The sequence below is a fragment of the Lithobates pipiens genome, unplaced genomic scaffold (genome assembly GCF_037356315.1).
Source record: "Lithobates pipiens isolate NorthernLeopardFrog02 unplaced genomic scaffold, aLitPip1_a1.2 Scaffold_19, whole genome shotgun sequence".
Taxonomy (NCBI): Eukaryota; Metazoa; Chordata; class Amphibia; order Anura; family Ranidae; genus Lithobates; species Lithobates pipiens.
The window spans coordinates 236,112,021-236,126,187 of NW_027507764.1; the positions used below are offsets into that span (position 1 = coordinate 236,112,021).

General features: G+C 47.7%; 1 protein-coding gene and 1 long non-coding RNA gene across 2 annotated transcripts in view; both read left to right on the forward strand.

Moving 5' to 3' along the window:
- The window catches only part of LOC143998267 (uncharacterized), a 258,980-nt gene that overhangs the window by 173,923 nt on the left and 70,890 nt on the right, over window positions 1-14,167 (forward strand). The window lies entirely within an intron of this gene.
- Window positions 7,639-10,826, forward strand: LOC143996633 (uncharacterized). Its single transcript, XR_013277577.1, has 2 exons — window positions 7,639-7,757; window positions 10,019-10,826. It is a non-coding gene; the product is annotated as an uncharacterized LOC143996633 (long non-coding RNA).

The window sequence follows — 14,167 nt, forward strand, 5'->3', positions numbered from 1 at the left end:
ACATCAAAGTCAGGGGTGCCAGCTGGGTGGATCACAGCAAATAGCTCAGCCACCCTGAACCCCAATGCCAGGACCATGTCAACCACTTGACCCCTCGTGGGGCACTGACCTTCACCCTCCCATCTCAGCTGGACCACATTCCTACGCTTGCGCTCCGGACCACCTGTCCCCCTAGACCAAGTACTGGCCCCAGGGGTCTGACCAGCCGGGGGTACCCGAAAGTTACTGGCCCCAAACTGGTGGTACAGGTGGTCCAGAGGCACACTGGACCCAGCCACATTGGCGTAGGAACGCCTTTCACCAAGTGCCGTCAGCAACCTTACCTCCGGTGTCCCCCTTAGTACGGGTCCCGGAGGAGGAGCCTCTGCCACAGACACTGGGGGTACAACATGAGAAGCAGCCCCCCCACTCACGGCATGGGAAGTCACACTCCCCACATCGTTTACCCCAGCCTGAACTTTAGGATAGGTCTCATCCTCAGAGCTATAAAGCAAAGCCTCCCAGGCTTCCTGCCACTCCACCTCCATATGGGCCCCGCAGGAATCCACTGACACTTGGCTCGGCCCTGATTGAGAACCCTCCAAGCCGCGAATGAACGTCATTGCAGGGTTCTCACCATCAAGCTCGCCCATTGGGCAGTCACCCCAGGCCGTAGCTTGTTCTGGCACTATACAACTAGACATTTCAACATTACTGTTACTGTTTACACTCTCTTGACCAGAAAGCAGACCGGAAGTCCTTTGAAAACGACCCTCGGGGTCAACTTCCGGACCCGCCACCGCCACTTCCGGCCGCGGGCTATTCCCGCCATGAACCAGCTCGCGCACCGGAAGTGCGTCATCACCCCTTCCCGCGCTACTATTGGCCTCGCGGTCAGTAGCACCACCCCTCCTCTCGCGGGAAGACGGCGTTTTCTTATTCACGGCCGCCATTCCCGAACTGTCAGATGCAATGCCGCCGGCCGACACTGCACCGCTGCCCACAGCGGCAGCCAAGTTGGCTTGACTCTCATATACCCTAGTCCCCTTACCCTGAGACCGGCTTGCAGCAGTGGCAGCCGACAACGCAACTGACGGCGTGCCCTGCTTGCAACCACCGGCTGGGATCACTGGGGACTGTACAGGTAAGTCCATTTTTCCTTTGCTTACTATCCTAGCAAGCTGCACCACTGGTATCTTCTTAACAACACTCCTGTCTTTAATGTCCTTTTGCTGCCTCCTTCCCACTTCACCGGGGTCTAACCTGCCCTCTGGGGACACAGCCTCATTCATAGGCTGGCAACCCTTAGGCTTACCTGACCCCTCTGCAGGATTAGCGGAGTTAGCAGGGCTAGCAGTCTTTTCACCAGGAATGCTCTTCACATTTCCAGCCTTCACAGCACTCTCTCTCTCCAAAACTGTTTCTTTACACACCGCTGGCTTTCTTTCCACCACAGTCTTTCCCTCTGGTTTGTCACTGGCCACCTTTCTTTCCACCGCACTTTCCTTTTCTTCATGGCTGGCTTCCACAGAGGGACCCGCCATTTCCTCTTCAGGCGCTGTGTCAGGGGCTGAACGCTGTCTGCGGCGTCTCCCTGCCTGGGTCCCCTCGTCACACGCAATTCTCATCGCTTTGTCCACATTAGATAGAAAATCTTTCTCACTAGAAGCACTGTCAATCAGGTTGGATAACAGCTCACCCATCAAGTTGCACTGCTTCTTCAACCCGTCTATCACCGTCTTGAACTCCTGTCTCTTTACAACACCCGATCTGTCTCTCCGGTTCCTTAGCTCCGCCAGGACCTTCATTTTCTCGCAGTAGCTGCGGGAAGCCTTCACAATTAAGCTTTTAGCTTTCTTCCTTCTGTCTGCAGATTTCTCCGCATCCTCTCCTGGCTGTCTCAGAGACCAATCTGCAAGATCCAGCTGGTTCTCCAAAAACAACCTCTCCTCCTTGACGAGCTCCAGGAGCTTAGGGGCTCCACGTCCTTCATTAGGCTGAGAAACAGGCACCTGGCCTGGGCTTACTGAAGTCATCAGCTCCCTCTCTTCCTCCCCCACTCTGGAAGTCCTCAGAGATCAGAGCACGCAGCCAGCACACACAAGCTCCTACCACTGACTGCAAGCTCTATTTAAAACGAGCAAGATAGTTAGCTATATAGGTGGATATAGCGGTGTATACTGGGTTCAGGGCACGCAGACAGCACGCAATCTCCTACAACTGACTGCAAGCTCTATTTAAAAAGAGCAAGATAGTTAGCTATATAGGTGGATATAGCGGTGTATACTGGGTTCAGAGCACGCAGACAGCATGCACAATCTCCTACAACTGACTGCAAGCTCTATTTAAAAAGATGGGAAAAAAATACTGCGCTAAAGAAATCTCTCAACAATCAGTCTAGATATCTAAAGGCTGCGATTGATACGATGTGATGCACACCTATAAAGCATATAAGTCAGGAATTTCAACCGCGCTCACAATTACAAATATCTAAAAAAAATATCTAAAACCTATAACAGAATATATGTATACACTATAACTAGTCAAAAGTTATAATACAAAAACCCAACTAAGTGAATAATAAAAATATACTCTATAACTCATACAATAATCAAGTGTACAAAAAAAAAATTATTTATATATAAGTGCTCAAAATTTATATATAAGCAACAGTTCCTCATAAAGACGTAGTCATGAGCATACAGTGGTAAAATGCACCGAATTTTTGTGAACAATCAGAAATATTATGAATAGAGTGCTCAAAAATTATATATAAGAAAACAGTTCTTCATCAAGATGCAATTGTGGGCATAACAGTCCAATAATCATAAGTGTTTCTTCTCAAGAAATCCTATGCGGGTGCAAGAGAGAGAATTTCCTTCACCAACACCGTGCTGATAAATGGTAAAAATGCGCGCTTACCAAATCCCAGAATCAGAAAGGCATTTGATATCAGAAATCTTAGGGGTCATCACACAGGGACATCACCTCGTTTTCACGTGGTTGGACCATTCATAAAAAGCAAGCAAAAACTCCCATAGCGTAAAACCGTAAACCAAAATCTTTTATTCCATAATAAAAAACATACTCACAAACATAAAGGTCAAATCAGCGTTAAGAAAAGCCGGCCGGCAAAGCGAACGCCCAAATGTCACGTGATTTGCATCAAGCACGTCAAGACCACCCTACGTACATATGTGGCATCGTCTGGGGCATGGGATGCCACATATGTTCGACTCGAACACGAAGCTCATCTCTAATCTGGATAGTCATAATTCCCAGTGGTTAGTGGGGCATAAATTCGCTGCACTATGCCTGAGACTTGTAGGACCAACATTGTTAATTTTACTTTACATTTTTTTAGTTTGACACTTTAAAAAAAAACAAAAAAAAATGTTTTGATCACTTTTATTCATATTACAAGGAATGTAAACATCCCTTGTAATAGGAATATGGCATGATCGGTCCTCTTTACAATGAGATACATACAATGAGATATAATTGCATTTTAGTGTAAATATGAGATCTGAGGTCTCTCTGACCCCAGATCTCATATTTAAGGGGACCTGCCAGGATTTTTTATATTACAAGGGATTTTTACATTCCTTGTAATAGGAATAAAAGTGACACAATTTTTTTTTAAAAAAGAACAGTGAAAAAAAGAAAAAGAAAAGTTAAAGTAAGAAAATAAAAATAATTTTAAATGCGCCCTGTCCCGCCCGCATATGAAAGTGGTGTTCAAACCACACATGTGAGGCATTGCCGTGATCGGTAGAGCGAGAGCAATAATTCTAGCCCTAGACCTCCTCTGTAACTCAAAACATGCAACCTGTAGAATTTTTAAAACGTTGCCTATGGAGATTTTAAAGGGTAAAATTTTGTCGCCATTCCATGAGCAGGCGCAATTTTGAAGCGTGACATGTTGGGTATCAATTTACTCGGCGCAACATTATCTTTCACAATATAAAAAAAAATTGGGCTAACTTTACTGTTGTCTTATTTTTTTATTAAATAAATAATTTTTCCCCAAAAAAGTGCGCTTGTAAGTCCGCTGCACAAATACGGTGTGACAGACAGTATTGCAACGACCACCATTTTATTCTCTAGGGTGTTCGAATAAAAAATATATATAATGTTTAGGGGTTCTAAATAAATGGAAGGAGATAGGCAGGCAATAATAAACAGGCAGGGGAAGCTCCATTAGCATTGCTGGTTGTCATACCAACGGCCACCACAAGAGGGTGCCAGATTCCAGAAGGAATCATAGGACCACAGAAGGCCTTAAAGCCGCGGCCTCAATTACCAGCCTCCGGCGGAACGGCCCGACGCGATCACGCCGGAGGGGACCATGGAGACAGGATACCCCCAGCTGTGCTGCCCCAAGCGCCAGGACGCTAATACTAGTCGCAAATGTGACCTGGCGCCCGGGTTTTGTCGAGCCCTGCTCTAAACAATCATAGACTTTGGCGACCATCTGGTCCACCAGAAATCTCTATGGTAAACATCCGGGTCCGGCGGATCTGTTCTCCGCAGCGGTAAGTCGGTAGAAGCACCAGAGGGTGGCGGGAGGGGGGACGTCCCCTCTCGCCACCCATAAGAACGATCAAGCGGCTGAGTGAGTACACTGAGGTAAATCAAGGTTCTCAAAGCACCCTCTATATCACAGTTCCCCTTTACACCAGAGGCCACAGTGTTCCCCCCTTACCTGAGTCCTCACCGTGCATCAGAGTACTCGGCGTTCCCCCTTAAATCAGGGTTCCCAGAGTTCTCCCTTACATCAGAGTCTGCAGAGTCCCCCCTTACAGTGTAAGGGAACTCTGTGGATTCATATGTAAAGGGGGAACTGTACTCCCAATGGGTAGTATGTGCCCTCCTGGCAGGGATCTCTGTGCCCCTATTGGGTAGTGTGCACCCCCTGGTGGGGGATCTCTGTGCCCCTACTGGGTAGTGTGTGCCCCTATCAGGGATTTCTGTGCCCCCACTTGGCAGTGTGTGCCCCCAGGTGTGGATCTCTGTGCTCCCACTTGGTAGTGTGTGTGCCCCCAGTTGGGGATACCTGTGCCCCCTGGCAGGGATCCCTGTGCCCCATTGGGTAGTGTGTGCCAGTGTTGCCAACCTACCAGATTGAAATTTCCTGGCACGACACCCAAAATTTACTGGCAAAGCCAAATTTTTACTGGCATTTTAAAAAAGTTACAAAATTACAGTTTTAGGCCCGGTTCACACCGCTGCGGGGGGAGATCCGGATGTGATTCGCACAGCAAATCACATCCGATCTCCGTAGCGATGCGAGTTCAGCCATACAGATAGTATGGCTGAATTCGCAGCGCTCCCGCAGCAAACTCGCACGGGACCCTTTTTTGGGTCCGCAACAGAATCAGATCGCATGGGGGTTCACACCATGCGATCCGATTCCTGTGCGAGTCGGCAGATCGCACTGCGATATGCCGACGGATCTGGGGGTGTCATTAACATAACATTGACACTCCCAGCCGTCCGCATAGGGCAGTGTGAACTGCCGGCGGGAGGTGTGCGATGCGGGTAAACGCCGCGGATTCGCGGCGTTCCCGCATCGCTATAGTGTGAACCCGGCCTTAAGTGCAAATTTCAGTATTTAGGCTACAAACAAGTACACTATCTGAATAGCAATGCAATGTAAGGTTCAATATAAAAATAGTCCATCAGATTTTGTTCACATCTCCTCCTGCCCCCATCACCACCTCCTTCTGCCACCACCAGACACTATCAGCAACTCCTGTCACCTCCTTCCCCAACCAGCTCCTGCCAGCACCGTCACCTCCTGCCACAAGCTCCTCCTGCCCCCCCCCCCCCCTCCAGCTGCTACCAACATCCCCAGCTCCAGCCCAAGCTCCTCCTGCCACCACCAGCTCTTGTCACATGCTCCTCCTGCCCCATCAGCTCCTGCCACCATCACCAGCTCCTCCTGTCACCACCTGCCCCCAGCAGCCCCTTCCACTTCCTGCCCCCACCAGCTCCTGCCATCATCACAAGCCCCTGCCACAAGCTCCTCCTGACCCCACCAGCTTCTGCCACAAACTCCTCCTGCCCTCACCAGCTCTTGCCACCATCACCAGCTCTTCCTGCCACATCAGATTTTATTCACCATCACCTCCTGCCCCCTCACCTCCTGCCACCATCACCACAAACACTGCATGGGTGATGCCGTCCCTTTTCTATAGGAATTTGGGGGAAAGATTAGAACTGGGAGGAGGAGGAGGAGGGGGCCCCTGTCGGGTGGGGTGTTCGGGGGCCCCTGTCGGGTGGGGTGTTTGGGGCCCCTGCCGGCGGTGCGTTCGGGGACTCCTGTCGGCGGTGCGTTCGGGGACCCCTGTCGGCGGGGCACTTGGTGTTGGGGGCCCCTGTCGGGTGGGGTGTTCGGGTCACCTGTCGGGTAGGGTGTTCGGGGCCCCTGTTGAGTAGGGTGTTCAGGGCCCCTGTCAAGTAGGGTGTTCGGGGCGCCTGTCAAGTGGGTTGTTGGGGGACACTGTCGGTAGGGTGTTCGGGGGCCCCTGTCAGTGGGGTGTTTGGGGCCCCTGCTGGCGGTGCGTTCGGGGACTCCTGTCGGCGGTGCGTTCGGGGACCCCTGTCGGCGGGGCACTTGGTGTTGGGGGCCCCTGTCGGGTGGGGTGTTCGGGTCACCTGTCAGGTAGGGTGTTCGGGGCCCCTGTCGAGTAGGGTGTTCAGGGCCCCTGTCAAGTAGGGTGTTCGGGGCGCCTGTCAAGTGGGTTGTTGGGGGACACTGTCGGTAGGGTGTTCGGGGGCCCCTGTCGGGTAGGGTCTTCGGGGCCCCTGTCGGTGGGGTGTTTGGGGCCCCTGTCGGGTAGGGTCTTCGGGGCCCCTGTCGGGTAGGGTCTTCGGGGCCCCTGTCGGTGGGGTGTTTGGGGCCCCTGTCGGGTAGGGTCTTCGGGGCCCCTGTCGATGGGGTGTTCGGGGCCCCTGTTAGTGGGGTGTTGGGGCCCCTGTCGGGTAGGGTGTTGGGGGCCCCTGTCGGGTGGGGTGTTGGGGGCCTCTGTCGGGTAGGGTGTTGGGGGCCCCTGTCTGATGAGGTGTTGGGGGCCCCTGTCGGGTGGGGTGTTGGGGGCCTCTGTCGGGTAGGGTGTTGGGGGCCCCTGTTGGGTAGGGTGTTGGGGCCCCTGTGATCTCTAATGGCAGCTCTGATGCTGAGTGTGAATCCACAAGATCAGAAAAGAGGAGAGAAAACACTGACAGATCGTTACAGTACAAGCCGCTCCCCTTCTCTATTGTCCCCGCCCCTCCACATCCGACACTGGACCCGATCTCACTACTAAGGTGACATCACTGCTAATGACACTTACTATATCTCCGATGAAAAAGCTGTGCCTGTAATCTCCAAAAAATCCGCTATATGGCGCTGTTCCTCTTCTGTGACGAGACCGATAAGACACGCCTTCAATATACAGAAGAAAATGGCGCCGGTCGGCTGGTATGATCGTTATCCGCCTGACCCCTCCGCCAATCAGCGTAAGCGCGTCCCCCGCCCCCTCCGCCAATCAGAGTAAACCGCCCCCCCCCCCCCGCCGCACAGCGCATGCGCGGCTGTTACACCGCTCAGCCCTGATGTACTGACAGGAGAAGACAGATAGCTGGAGAGAGAATTCGGCTTCCTTCTCCCTCCAGCCTGCAGGTGGCAATAGAGAGCGCCGCTGTGCAGTGAGGGAAGGCTGTGCCGTTCTCACTCATTCTATGCCCTTGTCACATGACTGGAGGAGGAAGAAGAAGCTATCTCTTCTCAGTGGGTACGTAGAAGGAGGGACAACTTAACAGAGACCTTCCCTCTCTGCTCCTCACACAGCCTCCCCCTCTCTCTCAGAGCTCACTATAACACATGGAGGTCACACTGCTAGATTGTTCTGTGTGATAAGAGACGAATTCTATGCTCTGCACTGTGCCTTTCTCCACAATAAAGCTTCTCCCATCCATGTAGATCTATACCTTATCATTACAAGAATGTCATTAAAAATTATCCTCAGTCATAGGACAGAACATGAAACCAAGATTAACCTCTTCAGCCCCAGAAGATTTACCCCCCATGACCAGGCCATTTATTGCGCTACGGCTCTGTGTTACTATAAGTTACAATTGCGCAGTTGTGTGACGTCTTCTGCCAGTATGTGCCCACAAAACAGAAGATTTTGTGCGGCATCTGGACAGCAAGCACATGGTATGTGAGATGGAGATAGAGGAGGCAGCCAGGAAGATGTTCAGCAAGTAGTATAGCAGATCAGCAACTTATCACATAACCTCTCAAGCTGCAAATGTTTTTATTATGGCCAAGTTGTCTACATCTTCATTGTAATTCAAACACTGATGGAAATGTCCTGCAAAACTCACTTCTCTTCTGTACAGCAACAGTCCCGTCCCTTTTCCACATGTCCGTTCAATAAACGTGCTTTTTGTTTCTCGATTTTCCTGATTTGTGCAGGTTGTTGCAATCAGTGGCTTTATTGTCTGCATAATATTTCCAGCTGTCTACTTTGCCAACAGTGACTTCACTGCTGAGCCACAACTGATGCCAAAGACACCGTCTCAGAAGAGACACAGAAAGAAAAGAATCTCTATTGTGCCAGATGAAAATAGGGACCCGAGTGGGCGCAGGGAACTGCTGCAGCAGTGAGGGTACTATTGGATCATTTATGCACAACTCTTTCTGTTTATCTTTCCCTCACTGTGCTACTTATAACCAGCTCTAAAGTGCCACAACAGCTGTGCTTTACAATGATATTGTGAACACTTTAGGTCTTCAAACTAATAATACTGACACATATTGTGGGCACCTTGTGGAGATGGCACTTAGATTTCACTTCAACTAGTTTTCTTAGAGCCTTGGAAGTGCCTAAATCCCAGGCTATACCTACAGCCTGGTGCTAATAATAAGCCCGGCCTTGCCAGCCTACATGTGGAAGCCTTTATAGTCAAGGTGCTTATATTGGATATTTGAACAGCAGAGAGATTATATCTGAGGTGGACAAAGCTCATCAATCATTACAGACAAAAGTCAAGAACTTATGTAAGGTGTGGGCCTGGAATCGGAGGGTTGCCCAGGAGCAGAAAAAAAAGTACCTTATGACTAAGCAGTGTGTGCCACTTGCTCGCTTAAATCTTCAGTTATGCGAGCATTATTGACACATTCGTGTGATGTAGTTGTGTTGTAGCAAAATGAGGCAAGGTCTGGGGTGCCTTGGCATACTTTGCTTAGTGAAGGTGATATTCAGTCTCCCTTGCAGCAGCAAGAATTTAGTTCTTTAGCATAGGTAGGGGATTACAAGCTTGTACAGTTATCCCTGGGTTTCTTTATTTTGGCACTAGAAATGTGGTCACCTGGTAAATTCACTTTTAAAGCTCTATACCCAGCTCAGAAAATAGTGTCTTAGTGAAGCTCAGTTTTTATAGAGATGCTCTGTACTATGCTTAAAGCGGAGTTCCACCTAGGGAAAAAAAAATAAGTTGGCTTCACTCCTGGCTCGCTTCTGCGTGTGCTCGAGTCACGTTGCACATTCTAAATGGTCTCTGCTGTCTTCTGGGACCTGTGTCTCCCAGAAGACAGTGGTGGGGGGTGGGAAAGGGCAGGACGTGGTGCCGCAATTTATGCCCGGAAGTGGAAGCAAATTCCTGAATTTGACAGATATCTGCTCCCTGCTTTTCTTTTTTTTTTAATCGCAACCTTTTTAGAATCACTTTAATGCAGGGCTTTGGCTTTTAGTTCAGGAAGAAAAAGCCTCCACTGCTGGTTTTCCAAAGTCTTTCTGTGCAAACGATGGGTGGCGTAATGTCTTAATTTATTTTGACATAATGGTAAAAGTGCTTGCTGACCTGGGATGAGCATTGGTAGAACAAAGCACTGAGGAACCATCTCCCGTAGTTAAAGATGTGATTATTGCATTTTTTTTTTATTCATTTTTTTTTTTTTTTTAAGAAATTGGACATATACTAAAGCGTTTTATTATAACTGAATATTTGTATCGCATGCACAGCTCAAAGCAATGGTTGTTTTTTGCAGGATATCCAGGAGACTAGGCAGTGCCAGCTGGAGCTCATCTATGTGCAGGCTCTCCACCAAACAAATTAATAAACCACTTAATGAATCTATTCAGGAAGATGCTGACCAGCCCAAGAGAATGACCCGGGCATGGAAACAAGCCAGCACAGCATGCATGCCAGTATTGGAGAAACCACTGCAAGATCTTGCTAATGCATCCAATGATCGCATCTTGCAGGTGAAGATCCGTGCTGAAGAAAGCCGTAGTGCAGAACAGCGCTGTGAAGAGATGATTGCACTGGGCTCAGTGAAAAAAGAGAATCCAGAAACTATTGTCCCAACTGTGCCAGAGTCTCCACATTCAGTGACCATCACACAACCCCTCGATCCATCACCCCTGAAAAATATGGCTACTCACAGCCAAGTTAAAGATTGCAGACAGCTCCACGCCTAAGTTTGTGTTACCGGCCTCAAAATGTGAATTAAGAGAGCCGATGGTTGTAGACGCAATGAGATAAGGTGATCAGCTTGGCGTGGGCTGCAAAGAATCACACAAACAGCATGAGATATGACCACTGACTTTATGGCTGGAAGTAGTTTAATTTCCAGTCACATGGTGTGTGGCCTTATATAGACTCTGTTTGTGTACCTTCTCTGCCATCTACTGGTTATTAATAGAATAGAAGGGAGATGTTTAGAAATATAAAAAAAAAATGAATATGTAATTTGCTTTGGGGTGTCTGTTTTGTGACCATATAAACCCCAGTCCGTCACACTCTCCCCTCCTTCAGTTAATGGCTCCCGACATTAAACTCAATTGGTATCTGAACACTATTTAGTGATTTAATTAACCCAAATAGGTACTTGTTGCCACCAAGGAGCTACGTTAACTACCTGGCATGTCATGGGAGTAGCTAGCATTGTAGGAGTTTGTATGGTGTGAACCTGACTTGGTCTGTATCTTGGCTGACCTAGTGTGTCATATGTAAAGATCTCTTTAGGCTTAACTTGTCTGGTAGGTCTTCTGACAGGAGTTGAGTCTTCTCCATCAACATCATTCTCCATTTGCATATCTTGGTTCACAGGTAAGTCTTGACTTAATGAGGGTAATTCTGAAGTGTCTAGTCCCACCATGTCTGTAGCCCAGATTTGGTCGCCAACTACTGTTCCATCATTTTGTTCTTGTTCAAGATTGGGTGTGGTAGTTGTAGGATAGAACTCCTCAGCAGAAACTCTAAATGGGATTTTCTGTACGTTTTGAGAGTTTGGTTGAGACACAACACAATCATGACTTTCTGTAGTCTCTGGTATATAAGGATAATACCATCTTTCTTCATCTGAACATTCCTCCTCCTGGTCCACATCCATTCTGGTATCCTTTCTGTTACTTGATTGTCTTTGTTTCATCGGTACTCTTGGAATGTGTCCTTCAATTGGTAGGTCATTTACTGGTAGTAAAAGATTTCTGTGCAGTACTCGAATAGTCTTTTTACCACTTTCAGGCTGAATTTTGTACACAGGCCCATCTTTGATTCTTTCTACCACTTTGTGTACTGATTCTTCCCAGTATGAACGAAGTTTACCAGGTCCTCCTCTTTCAGAGAGATTTCGTACTAAGACCCGATCACCCGGTTGAAGAGGTGCTCCTTTTATCTGTTTGTCATAGTACTTCTTCCCTTTAGCAGATGATTTTTTGCTATTCTCGGATGCGATTTTGTAAGCTTCTTGCATTCTAGATGCCCATTTCTGAGTAAATATTGGTTGACTTTCTGATTCCTTTTCCAAATTTAGGTTGAGCATTAGGTCAATTGGCAAACGAGGAGATCTTCCATACAATAGAAAGAATGGTGAGTATCCTGTGGCTTCATGCCTGGTGCAATTATATGCATGAACCATATGTGGAAGATGTTCTTTCCAATCTGACTTTTTCTCTTCCTCTAAGGTGCGAAGCATCTGTAACAAAGTACGGTTCGGTCTCTCCACTGGGTTACCCTGTGGATGGTATGGAGTAGTTCTTGAATGAGAAATCCCTGCCAATCGTTGCAATGTCTGAAATAAGTTGTTTTCAAATTCTCTTCCTTGGTCATGGTGGAGTTTCTCTGGATAGCCAAAACGTGGTATGAAATCTTGAAAGATCTTTTCTGCCGCCGTTTTTCCAGATTTGTTCTTAGTTGGATACGCTTGTGCAAAGCGTGTGAAATGGTCAACTATTACAAGTATATACTCATATCCTCCTTTGCTTTTCTCCAAGTGAAGATAATCAATGGATACTAACTCCAAAGGTGAACTGGTAGTAATCGAACCCATAGGTGCTCTTTTGGTGATATTTGGACGCTTTTGTTTGATGCAGCTGCACTTCTTCAGCACATATTCATCAATGTCTTTTTGCATAAATGGCCAGTAAAATCGTTCACGTGCTAGGTGGGTTACCTTGTCAGTACCAATGTGACCCATGTCATCATGAAGATTTCTTAAGACCAATGGTTTTAACTTTTCTGGTAGAACTAGCTGTTTTCGGGTTCCAGAATGTCGGTAGAGGATTCCTTCATCGACTCTGAGTTTATTCCATTCATGTATCAAACGTCTTGTTTTGCTGGTCATACTCTCCTTTTCTTTGTGGTTTGGAATCCAGTCGTTCTCCTTAAGCCAGACCACTTCTCTAATGTTGGTATCGTCTTGTTGTAATGCTCTGATATTCTCCTGAGTCATTGGGCAGATTGTCTGTCCTTTCAGCAATTCTTCGGCCACATCACTTTCTGAGTGAAGAGTCAATGAAGCCACCCATAATGCCTCTTCTTCGTCAACAGCTTTGCTCCCTTGCCACATAGCTGACACAACCTCAGATGGTACAAGCTCTGTGTACTCACTCATATTCTTCGTGAGTTCCACCGGAAATCATGACAGTGTATCTGTGTCTGCATTCTGTTTACCTGGCCTGTACTTGATATCGAAGTGGAAATCAGCCAACTCGCCAACCCAGCGATGACCCACAGCATTCAGTCTGGCAGTACTCAATACATATGTCAATGGGTTGTTGTCTGTGTAAACAGTGAATGTTGGATCGTAGTACAAGTAATCTCTGAATTTGTCACAGACTGCCCACTTGAGAGCTAAAAACTCAAGTTTACCAGAGTGAAGATGGTAATTGCGCTCTGCTGGAGTCAATGTTCTGGAGCCAAACCCAATAACACGAAGTTTTTCTCCTTGTCGTTGGTATAGTACAGCACCTAGGCCTTCATTGGAAGCATCAGTGTGTAAGACGAAGGGTAAGTCGAAATCAGGGTATGCTAGAATTGGTGGATTGGTTAGCATGTCCACCAGTCTGGATACTACAGCTTGATGTTTGGGTGTCCATTGAATCAGTGTTTTAGATGGCACTTGTGCTTTGTTCCCGTTTTTCTTTGTAGATTCCCTCCGATTGTTTTTGGGGATGGATGTAGCAGATTCTTTCTCAGTGTTCTGCAAAAGTTCATACAGTGGTTTAGCAAGTCGAGAGAAATCTTGAATGAAGGACCTGTAGTAGCTCAGGAATCCTAACAAAGATCTGACTCCTCCCACTGTTTTTGGTTCTTTCCTTTTTAAATGTAATACCGCTTCAAGATCTTTTGGGTCAATTTTTATGCCTTCTTCTGACACCATTCGTCCAAGGTATCGAATCTGTCGTTTAAAGAGTTCACACTTCTTCGGTCTAAGTTTGATACCATGCTCACGCATTCGACTAAGCACTTGCCTAATATCATTGACATGCTCCTGAAAAGTTTTGGAGTAGCAAAGTACGTCATCCAAGTATGGAGAACAACATTTGTCTCTGATGCCCTCTAATACATTCTCCATGCATCTCTGAAAAGCTGCTGGGGCATTCGTTAATCCAAATGGAATACGGTTCCACTCCAGGAGTCCCCAGGGGGTGCTGAAAGCCGTCAGATGTCTGGAGTCTTCATGCACAAAGCCTTGATGATACGCACTACCCTGGTCCAGGATTGAGAACCACGTAAATCCTCCTAAGCTATCCAGCAGATCTTGTATTCTGGGTAGTGGATGTCTATCTGGGATAGTCTTTCGGTTTAACTCCCTAAAGTCAACACATAGTCGTAGGCTACTGTCCTTCTTTCGAACACAAACAACTGGTGATGAGTATGCGGAAGAAGATTTTGTTACCCAACCTCGGTC